Raw genomic sequence first — 12,123 nt, 5'->3', positions numbered from 1 at the left:
TTAATTTATCAACTACGGGTGAAATTCTGGATGTGAAATATGGAAATCGATCATTATGATTCCGTTAATGATAAAAAAAAATCATCCCTTAAGAAGATTGAGGTTAAAATTATGCTAAGATGATATACTCGTTCGTAATTTTTCGAATTCCAAACATGGTAATTGGTCTATAAGCAATGTACCCAAAAAACTGTAATAAATCATACAGCTATTATCTACATCATATGAATTCGATGTTTATTGTTATTGTTGGTATTTAAAAATAAGTAGGGTATTAAAAAAAACCTAAATTTAGAAAAATCGTTAAGAGAAGTAATATTTTAATAAATATTAAAGATTTTCAATTTACATATTTATAATAGAAGGTTCGATGTGTAATAATTTTTTACACTTTTCATTTCCGTAAACATATATTGTTATATTGTGTTTGCGTGTCAGTTGTCGTAGGTTTTAGGTATAAAAAGTTGTCCTTCCTTGGGATTCAAGCTCGCTTCATACTAAATTTTATCAAATTCGATCGAGACGTTTAACTGTGAAAGCATAACAGACAGATTAATCGCATTAATTATATTAAGTGTAGACTACAATTACAATATTCTTATATTGTGAATTTAACAATCAATGTAAAACAATTTTAGGTATTAATAAAAAGTTTCGTACACCATGCGATTAATGTTATTTTAGTGGTGGTGGCTAAGTGGATATCGGAGCTGGTCGGGTGCGTAATATGTCACTAGAAAAATGTATTATGCATTTAAATGTAAAAGAAACTTCACTCTCTATCGAAGTGATTTAATCGATTGACAATATTATACTGCAGCGTTATAACATTCGTATAAAATAATCGTTAAAATATATATTATTTATGCGTGTGAAGAAACTTTTAAATAATTACTGTTATTTTAAAATAAAAATGTTAATGACTTATTATAATTTAAGCTAAATGGAAAAAAGAATTCTATTGTTTGTTTCATTGAAAAAAATAAGACTAATCATGTACGTAATACTTATTTTTTTCTAGTTAGGTAATATTTTTTGATAAAGTGGTATTTGATTAACTATTTTCTATAAAATAATGTAATTATATTATTAAATATGTAAATAATATTTTTAAAAAAACGTGACATTTGGACGACGTGGTCGCAGGTTATATGAGATTCAAATTTATTAAGCATTAAAAATAATTAAATTTACTGAGTTGAACAATTGAGCCTGAGCTAATTGGCATTGATGAAATCGTTGTTAGTTTGTATTTGTACATACATATTAATAAATATTATCTCTAAAGTATATCTAATTAATAGTGGTTTTCTTAAAATAATTATTTATATTAGACATTAAAATGATAAGCTGGTAATTTTAATTACTTTAGAATAACGAGCCACCTTCATTTGTCGCAATAATGTCTCGAATCATTGAAAAACGCCCCCATTACTTATACAAATAATTTAAAATAGGAATACATCATTTTAAAATACACAGAGTAAATCCACCGAAGTATCGATAGTGGAAGTACGTCAGAAATATTTTTGTGCCGTTGTCTCGATCGTTAACCCCCAAAGTTCTATCTATATTAATAAAATATAAATGTCATTGCAGCCGATTACAAGTATATATTGCATTATTGAATTGGGAACAATTAATTTAGTGTAAAACTTTTTATAAGAAGACACTAACCATAATTATAATACTTATTTTATACAATAATATAATTTATATATAACGACTATATTTAGATTAATGTATATTAGATTAATATTATATAATTTACTCGAAATTTTCTAAAAAGACATGCATCTAATACGACAAAAAAATAAATTTAAAATTTAAAAAAATATTACAAACTTATTCGAATCTCATCACGACGATTTCATCCGGGTTGATAACTTTCACGTAGTTAGTGTACACGCGCGAAAGTAAGACGAATATTTACTCAGTATTCACAACCGCACAAGTACACTATGCGGCCATTTAGTTGTGACTGGCCGCGGCCGGTGTTCTGACTTCTGTCCGCTTTCGTTATGCTATTCGTACGCCCGCCGGCGATCGCCTTATAGCAAAGTCTGCAATAAGTATTGATCCGAGTCGTATCAATGGCGCGTCTGCGTTTGTAGTATGGAACACGTCATTCTATTTTCAGTACTTTATGTTTAAAGCTGTTGCTGAACGTTATTCAGTCGAACTAAGATTAGCACTGAAATATATTATATAAAATTGAATATGTACAGCAAATATTAATTTTACCTCAATTAATTATAGTGTTTAGAAGTAATAAGAATGCCATGTATAGATAATAACATAAAATATTATAATATTGATAATCAGAAACAAATAACGGCGTTCTGAATTTTTTATGTTTGTATTATATAAGAGAGTTAATATGTTATTTTGTTAATGTAATTTTATTTTCGTTTGAAATAATACTCAATTTTAGGTTCGAAGCGACTAAAAGATAAACTCGGCTTAGAGTATAAGTATTATTTAGAATATCTATTTTCTTGGAATAATTAGTTGCAATAAATAAATAAGATGAATTATGTTAATTGCAAGCGGAATATATTTTTTATTTATACATAAATTACACTTATCTCCTTTTGTGTTGAAGTGAAGATACTTGATGCAGTGCCAGATTTTCAGAAGTATTTTGGTAATATGGACGTCATGGGAAACACCGTTACTCATAAGAGGAATACAGTTTCCATAATATGCTTATTATATGCTTATAAATATGCTTATTTTCGCGTGTAATTTGCACACAATACTTCTGAGGGCTTAAAGTCAAATAGATACCGTCAAAAACTACTCGACAGTATACTGTTGACACAACAATTACTGAATTAAATTCATTTTATTGTATGTTTTAATTGTTCGAATACATTTTTTGTGGTGTACATTGAATTATGGTTACTGATTATTAAATATATTCAGTAATGTCGCAAGTTTTCTAACAACGGCGTTACAAAATCATATTGAAGATATATTTTTATGTTTATTTTGCACTTCACACTAAATACAACTATTTCTTATTACACAATTTGTTCAGCCAAGCAATACTATGATGACCTTTTAAATTTATTTTAGGAAAGCCATTGAGGTCTTAGGTTTCGTGGTAAGTCACCTTCTGTCGTAGTTTCTGTTGTAGTAAAAAGTTATACCTAATACCTAAATACATCTTGTATTTAAGTACTACTTTTTACGCGGCCGATGCTTAGAGCTGAATTCTGAGATGTTCCTTATCCCTGTAATACAGTGGATCAATCCTAACTAATATAATAAAAGGGAAAATGAATTCGTTTATTTGTTTTATATAATTTAAAGATATTCATTATATTACAATTCATAAAATGAAAACTTTGATATCATGTAAATTCTACGTCTAATGTGAGCAGAAATACTGCAATACGTTTGACTAAGGCCCAATGCCGCTAGCTATCAGCTACAGAGCAAGGTTAACGTATTATTTTATCGGTTGTTCCTACAGCTGATAAAAATAAATAGGAACTTGCAAAAGAGTTATTCTGTTTTGTGTATAATTTCAGTATTTAAAGTGATTTATTATTTTAAATCTTATATACCTTTATTTCTATAATAATTGCTACTGGAAAAATGAAACATATTTGTATTTTTTTTTTATTTAAGCCATTTCGTTAGTTCTCCAAGCTTTTGTTTTATTGATCTGTATTTTATAAATATATATTTGTCAGTGTCACGAAACCTCAAAACGTAAATTGGAAATGTCCGATGATAGCTAGTGGTGATTACCTAGTAACATATTACCATATGAAACTAGTCACATTGTCATTCTAAATAATATTACAAAATATGCAAAGGTATTTTTTTATTTGTTTGTTTTGCTTCCACGTCTTACTTCACTGAACCGATCATCATGAAAAATTTTATAGACATTGTTAGTTGTACAGAAAAGGGCATAGGGTATTTAATACCTTGCCTTACCCTCAAATATATGCAAAGCCTCGTGTGGAAACTAGTCATTTATAAAATAGTTGCATTATCCCGAATACTTGGTCTTTTATTTGTGTCGTAAAACGAGCTTACTCTTAGACACAAACGCAACAAATTAGGTGACAGGAATAGGATATTGAGAATCGACGTCAACTTGGATAAAAACGCAGTTGTGTGTTTTTCGACCAAGTAAGCGGTGGTGCGGTCTACTCAAAACAAAGAACTCTACAAAAGAAACAACAATTTATCTGATATAACTTTTACGTAACGTTCATTTCGTTGGTGATTGTTATTATGTACAAAAAGCGAAATATATCTCTCAGACATAAGACGACTTTAATACAAAGACTGGGTTTGAACAGAATATGAAAATACCACATTTACATTTACAGTACAAGTACCAGCCACTGGGCCGTCTTTGAATATTAAAATCAAGGTAATATAATAAATTTAGTTTTCGAATCATACAGTTTATTTAAACTATATATCATTTGTTTATCTGGTACGTTATAAAGGCAAGACTTGATTTGATTTTCCTTGAACTCCTTATTCACGTGGCCTATCATGTTTTATGGTGATATTTTCTTTTTAATTGCTTTTCTGCAGAAATAACTATAATATAAAAAAATACTAGTACTATCTAAGATAAATCTCATTAACGCCATTAATTCATAACTGCGTCGCATAGATAAAAGGTATATCTCATAGCTGTCAGTTCTGCAGCCTTTCTTATAGATTCAGATTAATAAGAACAATCAAATCGAAGAATATAAAAATATTTATTAATAATTATATTAATAAGCTATAGTTAAAATCATATAATTTTAATGATCCTCATAAGAATATGCTTAATCTAAAGAGGTATATAAACTGTCATATATATCTAATGAGATGTAATTTATTGCTATTTGCATTGATAATAATGAATTTACAATTATTATTAATTATTTTACACTTCCAGAAATTTCCAGCCATCAATAATAAAATCTGTAGGATGAAATTTTGCACAGGAATTATTTATGGAAGGTAAGTGAGCACTAAGGAAGGATTTTTAAAAATTAATCTTTTAAGCGGGTTAAATTGCGGATGAAAGTATGTATGAAAATTCGTCATTTTTATGTTAGAAATATGAAAATCGGCCTTTAAGTTTCTGTTTATAGGTAAACGACTTTAAAGCGTTTATCGAAACTTACCACCTATGACTTAAACTTACACCATATTAAATTGAGAATGAAAGTTTTTATCAAAGTTTGCCATTTTTGAATTTAGAAATACTCGTGACTCGATCACTCGATGTTATTGTAAATTCATCCATTATGAAGAATGTTGTGATAGTTTGTAACTTCTTAAGAGCGCCTAATATATTTCAATTGTCGCTTCTTAATTCCTGTCATTTTTAAGTTTGTTTGCGTGTAATTACGTATGTGTGTATAATAAAATCTATTATAGTCAATCTATTAAAGTCCAATCGATATAAAACATCGTGATTCAATTACATTATTTTTTCCGTATATATTTTCGTTGGGTTTTATTTTCAATTGTATAGAAAATAAAATGGCATACGAATTATAATTAATTACTAAAATAATTATAATATATTGGATATACACACAAATGCAAAATATTTAAATCGATTGGCGTTCATGTCAGAACCAAGCGAATTAAAGGTCATATAACATATTCAAACTCAAAACTCAAACTCAAATTCCTTTATTCAACATAGAAGCATTACACTTACTTATTGATGGTCAAATTAAACACTACCACCGGTTCGGAAAAAGGAACACCTTGACCTGAGAAGAACCGGCGAAAGAAACTCAGCGGGTCTTTTTTTTTTTTTGTCAATTTAGTTAGATACATAATTGTGTATGAATAGAAACAGCCAGGAGGCGAACGTTTCATTCCCAAGGTGTGCTATCAAACATAAACTCACTAATTGTATAGTAACCTTTCGCACACAAGCGTTCCTTAACAATTTTTTTAAATTTGGCAACAGAAGCATTTTGAACGCTTTCTGGGATCCTGTTGTATATTAATTGTACGATTACCTACTTAATACGCAGAAATATTACATTCAATTTACTTTTCGAGTACTCACAGTGTACTATACTGTAAAAACTGATTCAAAATTAAACACCGAATACGATTGTAAATATCAGCAAGTGATATGAGATATTAATTATAATAATAACATTTAAAGGATACACGTATCAATAGCGTATCGCCGTTTGTTGTTTTTGAACATTACACTCACTCATAGTGAGATAACAAAAGAGTTCTTACAGAATAACACTTCAGATTACAAACATAATGATAATAAAAATAGCAATAGTAGATTAGTTATTGTAATGCGTAAAAAACAATACAAATCTGTTAGATGATTTGTTATCAGTTTGAGTCCAAGGTTCGCACTGTACTTATAAATGTATCATTTGTCTAGCCGTGACCGTCACCTCTATTAATTAATAAATTATTAACTATGAAATTAATTAGAAGTCCTTTAGTAAGATTGTAGTGTTTTTTTCTATTATATTTTATTATATGATAAAACTTTTTTGCCCTTGTGCGTCAATCTCGTGAAAACTACTGAACGTATCCATATGAGACTATGACTAATCACGTAATCGTCAGAATTCCGTAGAACCTTCCTCTTTTTATTTAATGCTCAGCGAAGCGGAATTAAAGCTATTATTGTATACTTAAATTTTCAAATGTTATAAGAACTTGTTACTATTATTAAATCATTTTTTATTTGCCACGGGTCTGCAGAGAAGCAAATGGGCCACCTGGTAAGTAGCATTCCCTGTCCATACACATTGGCGCTGTGAGAAATATTGACCATTACTTGGAGACTAAGATGTTATGTACCTTGTGCTTGTAGTAAGTAATACTGTCGTAATGACTTTTCAATCTAATTAGGGCTGTTTAGTAATAGAATATGTGATGTGTAGACGGCATCTACACGGCTGGTTTGCACAAAGGTCTACCAAAAGGTTTTGCACAAAGTTTACTTGATAGTATATCTTTATGCAAAACCTTGGTTAGGTACTACAGTCATACATTAATTTCCTAATCAATGTTTTCAAGGCAAGCTTAAGACGTGTGGATAAAATATTGTTATTTTGCCTTCGCAATTGTCCCATTGGAGGTTAAACATGTACTTATTTTTTGTTTTTGTGCTATATTCAAAGATTTAATCATTAAATAAAAATAGTCATTGAAGTAAGACAAAGCGGGCTCAAACATAAACAACGTTGAATTTTCATAAACTTATTTGTGGTTAGAATTTATCTCGAACTCAGTGCTGAAGGGAAAACAGTGTTAGGATAATTGCACATGTCGGATTCAATTCTACCATATGTGTGTCTTCTGATGCATAGGAGCGGTGTGTTGGCATCAACCAACTATGAAACTTTTACAAAACTATATTCAATATTCAAACTATAATAATTATTTCAATTACCGTCGTCTTATTATCAGCATATATTAAAAAAATATATGTTATACAGTTTACAGGTTGTACTGTTAAGATATTTTTAGTCGACTGGCGAACAACTTCTGAATAACCGGTGGTTACGCGCTCGACGCGGTCGATCTTCTAAATGTAAGAATATAATTATGTTAATCAATAATTTGAGAATGCCTACACCAATTTAGATAGTTTAAAGTTAATTATTTTGAGGTTATATTATTTATTAAACAGTCATGACTGCGTTTTGTTCATGGATTTATTTTTGCCGTTATAAATAATGTGACAATCATTTTCGACGATTTGTACTATCAATATATTCAAATAAATTTGGGCAAAATAACGTATTATTCAGTTGTATTCGGCGTATTAAACACGTCTTACGATCAATTCTATTGTATGATAATGATTAGCTGAAAACCTTTGCTGAAACACGATGAATATAATGGTACAAATATCATGTCAAAATATTAAGCGGATATTACGTGACGCGCGTTCAAAAAAAAAAATCGATTCTTCAATAGATATAACAAGATAAGATATAACTTTTAGTTCATAATTGACACACAGTCTTACTCTGTATCAAATTTAATAAAATTACGCTTTTATTTTTAAAATAAATGCGAGAAAGAAGTAAGTATGGTAATATCGAGTTGCATTTGTATATAAGGGTTATACGCATATCCATATAATTAAATATACATATATATATATGTCGCAGCGTCAGATAATTAAATAGTTTGATTGTAATCTCTTAGTTTTGAGATTTGATTCTGGATGGCCAGTGAAGTCAATCACTCTTTGTCACGTTAGAAAAACATAAAATGTCAGTTGTCAAGAAGGATAAGACAGATGTGGTCGCGGCCAATGAAATATTGTAAAAATCAATATACGATAATCCAGCTATCGATTTGTTGTATTTTTTGTGAATATGTATGACGAAGATGGTGACCCCGAACTAAACAATACTGCCGGCTCGCCGTTATATATGTAAAGAAAAAAAATGTATTTTTCTTTAATTTGAATTCCGCGCATCAACCGTCATCGAACGCGCAGTGACATGACAACTAAATTTTGTTAGCCATGAAAAATATTAACCTAGAATCAATTTCGTGATTGTGAAAAGTAATGTATCTTGTTATTTAGGAACAGACATTGTTAATAAATAAACATTAAATGTCGTTTCTTTTTTTACAGGTGCGTAAATATTATTTTTGTAAAACAATGCGTATTTTTGTAAAAAGATACCTTCTTTTATTTTATTTTTTATTATTGTAAAATTAAACAAATAAATCTTTTTTTACAGAGAAACTCAATTGTCTTTCATTAACTGTGTCGTCCTCATAAAAAGAATACCAGAAAAAAATCTTATATATATTTAAAATATTGTGATATTAAAAAACATACACAATAAAAACTTTGGGACCATTAGTAAGATGCGGACGTAGATAAAATATTATGTCTGCTTTAAAATTAATTCTCTTTAGTTAAGCTCTAGTTAATAGCTTTAAACGTTTTTCTTTTTAATTTTAAAAATACATTTTAAAATAAATAGATATTTCATCAAATTCTTTGTTTTTTTTTCGGATTCGTAGTTTCAAAATTATAAAGACCACATACGATAATCGACTTCGTATAGGGTCTTTATAGCTATTGAACTACGAATCAGAATCGAACATCGATTTTCGTATGTAGTTCTCAGGCTCATCTCCAAAATTATTGCGTCTAAAGTTGTAAAGAAAACACAGTTTTGATGGTGAATGGGAACTTATTATTACTCATTGCCACATTAGCCAATTGCCTTATTTTTAATTACACTTTAGATTGTCGTGAGGAAGTTATAACGAAAAGATTGAAAAAAAGTACCAATTACCTATTCCGTATTTAAAACTATGAAATATATTTGAATATGAATTGAAAATATTATGAAAAGTCTTTGTTTTTTTTTTTAATTGTATAATTACAAAATAAAAGGATATTTGAGTACAGCTTCCAGTCAGGCGAACCTGTACTATTTTGACTTTATCTTGATTCATCTTATGACTACTCCATATATTTTTCAGTGCGTTTATTCATAAATATTCCATAGACTTTAAAATTACTTGTCTACATAACATCATGTAAATGGCAATTTTCAATAACTGCAAACTCTTATATTTTGATCTTGATAAGAATGAATACTGTGATTAATAAATTAAATTAATGTTATCCTTAATAAATCAATAAAAATGATTTCTATGTTTTGTTTGCCTACGACTACGATGACATGAACATTATAGATATATCTCATATGTAATAGATATATATTATATAAACATAATGCCATGTCCGTTCCGAAAAAAGGAATAATTATAGTGACGAAGTTCCATATTAATCGAAATATTTATTTGTTATTTCAGGAATCACACATTATTTAATAGTTATCATTATAAAATAGTAGTTATTGCGCGAATAATGAAAAAAAATTGGACGAACAAGGTATACATTTAATAATAATAATAATGTCCGCTGAACGGTTTCGGTAACGATGGGGAAGACAAATCCACTACGTGGGACATACATATATACGTTATATTATAGTGACTTAACCACTCTCTAAGAGCACTCTAACAATCTCGTACTCACCCGATGATACGGCAGATCCGACACGAATTAATTATAAATCAATAGATCGAAGGGTGAATCAATTAGCTGTTCTATAAAAGTATAAAAAACGTTAATGTTTAAGTAAATACACGTCGTGTTACTTTTATGCATTTAGTAATTATCTAGTAAGTACTTTGTCAAGTGTCTAGTGTATTTTGTCAATAAAAGACATAATAAAATATTTAACGGGGCGCGGTTACTTTGGTTGTTGATTTGGATAATTAATGAATCGAGTAGTTGGCAATAATGTTTGATGGCTGATTTACTTTTAAGAGCGGGTCACCCCGAAAGGAGTTGTAAGTGTCATGGCAACGCGAGTCGTTATCAAAACATAACAAGCTACTCGAATGCGATGGTTGCTTGCAAACCCATTTTCTCTTAATCGAGATGAATTATTGTAATCCTTTGATATTATTTTGATTCTTCCAAATGTCGGATCAATCCCCGAACCCAACTATTTGGCATCCTGCTCCTCCGACATATTTTTGAAACTTTTACGTCTATTTATAAACATTGTTGAAGAGTGTTTAGTTACAATTGATTTCTCTCTTTCTATCACATTGATTTTAATATTCGAGAGACGAAGAAGACAAACTATTTCGTCCTATTTATGACATTCTCCCTCCTAAAGACTGGTCGTAATGTTGACGTTTGTATTTAGTACATTTTGTTCATTCTTATGTAAATATATTAAATGTAAAAACATTAAGTTGTGTAAAGCTTAAGTGAGTGTCATATTTTATTATATATAGTTTAGAATAAGAATGCTAACCATTATTTTTAATTTACCTTATTATTAACTCTTATCGTTTGTGTTGTTCTAGGTTAAGTATTAACGGGGAAATTACTACTGTTTTTTGTATCTTCAAAATTTCATTGATTTTAATCAATCTTGACCTTGGCGTAATAATGTGTGCCTTGGTGACACAACTAAAAGCCATTAAACTAAGATTGACGAAGAAGACAGCAGCATTAATTATTGACCCCATAAATACATTTGTCACAAAAGCCGTCAAGTAAACATTAGTACAACAATTAAAAAATAGTACTTAATGATAATATGAAAGCAGCCAATCACACAAGTAGGTCAGTCGATGGTCATGATCACCATGCCCATTAACATTAGCATTTTATAGATATCGACTTTTCCTTCTATTCTCAATGTGTCGATTATATTATAATGGCTCACCTTGTCTGTGTAATTATAATTATTAAATTGAACTAATATTCTCGATTGTCTATCTATGTCGATTCTCGTGCTGTAAACTATCCTAGCTTTCTTAATTTCTTTAAAAGTTGCGGTAGCGCATTGAAAAAAAACGTTTGTGATATAATACGTTCGATGTGCTGAAAGTAACACTTTGTCTATTTATTTTTAAGTCAAATTTCTCCAAATTCTAAGTAATGAAACTACAAACACAACTTGAACTAACACTATTTTAGATTGAAGTGCGATATAGTGATGATAAAATCGAACTACAACATATCGATTAAATATCTTATCAAAATTATTTATGAAGATTATTTATAATGAAGAAATAATATACTTAGAAGACAACCACTTAGGGGAATAATGTTATTTGAAGAATTACTTGGTTTGTTATCACGTGAATTTTAAGCGTATACAGTCTCATGCCTCAGAAAGCATGTAAAGCATCGGTCCTGCGTCTGATGTGGTCGTGGCGAATTTCTATCCCGTCGGATAATAAGACTGAGGGATTAGAGAGTGCACCTGCATTTCCATATAATATACTCGTGTACAATATGTGTGTATAATATGTCTTTCGGTTTTGGTTATTGAAAATGACCGACGTCATCATACTTTATGATAGTTTTAAATATATATATATATTTATTATTGAATAATTAATAGGTTCAGACTAAGAGTAGTTGTCTTCCTATACTGAAACTTAAGTGACCAAAAAAAATAATTATATATGAATGAATGATGATGAATGAATGATTATAGTTATGTCATTCTAGTAATTGGTCGTTAATTATGACGGCAGCAAAACACCTTATTAGGTATATGACCTTTTTAATTT

At 29.3% G+C, this 12,123-nt stretch overlaps 1 protein-coding gene across 1 annotated transcript in view; it reads right to left on the bottom strand.

Moving 5' to 3' along the window:
• Positions 1-2,007, bottom strand: part of LOC113391993 (uncharacterized protein) — a 46,703-nt gene extending 44,696 nt beyond the window's left edge. The window contains exon 1 of the mRNA XM_026628172.2: positions 1,846-2,007. The gene's annotated coding sequence lies outside the window, so the exon portion shown is untranslated. The remainder of the gene's footprint in view (positions 1-1,845) is intronic.
• Between the last annotated feature and the right edge of the window lie 10,116 nt (positions 2,008-12,123).

This window comes from Vanessa tameamea, chromosome 10 (genome assembly GCF_037043105.1).
Source record: "Vanessa tameamea isolate UH-Manoa-2023 chromosome 10, ilVanTame1 primary haplotype, whole genome shotgun sequence".
NCBI classification, from domain to species: domain Eukaryota; kingdom Metazoa; phylum Arthropoda; class Insecta; order Lepidoptera; family Nymphalidae; genus Vanessa; species Vanessa tameamea.
Note: the sequence above shows the minus strand (reverse complement) of the source record. Positions and strands in the feature narration are given on the sequence as shown.